The sequence below is a fragment of the Lygodium microphyllum genome, chromosome 13, assembly GCF_053477565.2.
Source record: "Lygodium microphyllum isolate KBCC chromosome 13, Lygodium_microphyllum_v1.1.10, whole genome shotgun sequence".
Taxonomy (NCBI): domain Eukaryota; kingdom Viridiplantae; phylum Streptophyta; class Polypodiopsida; order Schizaeales; family Lygodiaceae; genus Lygodium; species Lygodium microphyllum.
In genome coordinates this window covers 147,272,366-147,275,513 of record NC_141147.1, presented here as the reverse complement: position 1 = coordinate 147,275,513, position 3,148 = coordinate 147,272,366, and positions in this window count along the sequence as shown.

The following is a 3,148-nucleotide window of genomic DNA, read 5'->3' as shown; positions in this document are numbered from 1 at the left end:
AAGGTGATGTTGCGTAGGTCTAGTTAGCTCAGCTACTTTCCTCTACAACCTGATAACCCTCTGCTCTCTACATAACTCAACCATCCATTTATGCGATTCAGTCTCAATGAATCAAACAACATTGCCAGCTTGGACACCCTTCCGCATACGCTTTTAATTGTTCCCAAGGTATGAAAGACATAGGGAAATTTCCATGGTGATTTCTAGATAGGGAAATTTTCTTCTATAGGAATATTCTCTACATAGGAGATTTTTCCTAATGGGGTGGGTCACCTTAAGTAACCTCCTACATCTCATCTACTACTATCAACAAATTTTTAATCTATTTATCTTTCTTTTCTCTTATTTAGCATTCACATCACACTCATCTAAATCATATCTATAGAACCCGTGCTATTTTTCTCCTATTATAGCTACTATTCACTCTATAACTCTTGTTTTCCAAAATTATGACATGGAAAGATTGAAAAATACTTGCTATAAATTCCCTATTTCAATACATATCTATGATTACTACTAATGATTGCAAACAATTTTGGTTTTGCAGATTGGACCCTACTAGACATTTTTCTCTTAGAAGAATCCTGCTATATACTAGATCAAATCTATGATCTTTCTTTACTATTTCTCGCTCATAGCCCAATTGTTTTCAGAGATCTACTAATGGTTCTCCAAAACCTTTCCTATTGCATTCATTCACATTGAAAGTTTTGTTGGGGGTAAAGGCACCTATGCCCAACCACTAGTGCATTCATTACAATGATAGTACTAGTGCCCATTACTATCACTTTATTCCTTATTATTTTAGTGAAATTTGAGTAAGGGAAGTCCAGTCACACATTGTGACTATTGGAGTCTCCACATTCCATGTCTCTTGCATTGCTCTTGCTTCCTTGCTCCCAAGGGCTTCCATTGAGGACTTTCTCTCTTCAATTTTACTACTATTACAACTAAAAAGGTAAGATGGATGAATGTGGGAGTACTTGTATTACACACTATAGAGGTTTGTAATATTTTTACTTTTTATGATGTACGCCATGTACCAACTGTGATCAAAAGCTTGTCTTTGGTTAGAAAGTTGTATGATATAGGTTATGTTGTATCTTTTGGTGATTCCTTATGGAAGCTTACATAGGGGAATCTTATCTTGACATGAGGTGCATGTTGGAGCTATATATACCTCACCCTATCTAGGCTCACAAGGAGCTTTTGAAATTTTTCTATGTAGAAAAACTCATAAAATATAGGAAATTCTCTTATTTTTCATAAGTATATATACATGGATTCCCTATGTATAACTAGGGAATTACATTCCCCACATCTCATGTTTGTGAATCCTAGGCATACATGTATGATTTCCCTACATATAATTACTAGGGAAATTTATTCCCCACATCTTAAACTAGGTATTTGTAGGTTATAAACTAGGGAATCCCATTTCCCACCTAGCATACTAGGGAATTGTAGGCCACACAACTAAGGAATTTGGTTTTTCACATTTCATACTAGGGAATTACAAGTATCCATATCAATAATATATATTTTATGGGAGATTACAAATAATCATACTAAGTAATAATTTGTGGGAAGTGATCACCCAACAAATCAAACTTAAATTAAGTGGTTACTCAATAATATAGCATTTCTTTTCATCCCTTTTTACAAAATTTGGCAAAACTCTTTGAGTTACTCCTCTAAAGATTATTTGGTGGTACAGCAAGCCTTGTGAAGGTAACTATATTGATTAACAATTTAATATTGAGCACCCTATGACCTAGCCCAATACAAACGAAAATTAGGAACCTATTATATGTTCCATTTCTGCATCCATTTCCACACATTTTTAGTGCATGCATTGCAAAAAGAGATAAAAATGATCCTCTTTTTCATAAGGGTAATGCCCTAAAATAAGTATTAGCATACTTGCCTAACTCTATGGAAAACTTCAACATAACTAGTGCCGAAAGAAACATATAAAACTTAGAGAGATGTTTCTTTCAACACGTGAGATGTTTTGATCTAACACGTGAGATGTGGACTCAAGTAATATTCTTTGGCAACTCACATAGAAAAATCCGCACTTTAATTAGTCATGGAGGGAAAACTAGGCTTGATCACCTCTATTTCAATGAGAGGGCAAGTGGTATTTTGTAATTGTTCTATATCAAGATTGAAGGTGCAATCAACCCTTGTAAGCAATATGAAGGATACAATGAGAGAATTGAAAGCTAGGTCTTGCAAAAAGAGGATAGAACTATTGCTATCAATGATGACCATAGGCTATTGCTATCAAAGATTTTAGCTTGTTACAATACCTTCACTTTCAAAAATCCAAAGCCTATGGATAGTGTTGCATCATTAACTTGCTACCACATATAGAAATGAAAAATGCTAAAATAATAAAGAAAAATTAATGAGATCCTCCATGATTGCTAGAGTGGGGCCTATTGCATCTAGAGGGCCCAAGATTAGAATACATCCACATCACCCTGAATCTTTAGCCATGGAGCTAGTGGCCACAAAAATAGATATCAAGACTATATTTTATGTGTTTCACTTGACATGCTTCAGCCCATTATTTTATGATGTAAATATGATGAGCTCTTTACGTGTTGTTGATAGTAATTGTTACTAAGGTTTAGGAATTGGACCCTACAAATACAAGTTTCTACTTGACAAACTACTTGACAACATTTTCTGTCCTCTAAAACAAATGAAGTTACGAGGTCCTTGTGATCTAGCTCCCATGCTCAACATGTGAAGAATCAACACGAGCACCTTGATAGCCCTTGCACACAACCTTTTGCAGGCCCAAAACACTTTAGTACGGTGACTAATTTTTCAATGTTTGTAGGCAAGCTTCAATTAAAACATTTAGTCCTAATTGATCTAGTAATAGCATGTGTAAGATTTTCATTCATTGAGGATAGTGATAGTTAGTGATGAGGTTCAATCTATTGTTCATGTATGACAATTCTAGCTACTTATTTATTATGGTCGGCATTTTTGGTTTTACTATGGTTGATCTTGGACATCTCATGTGTGAGGTATATGATTCGCTTCAAATTTTTGTCATGGCTAGAGATAGTAGTTCATGTGCACTAAAAAATTTGACCACTACAAGAGACATAATGTCATGTGAAGCTGC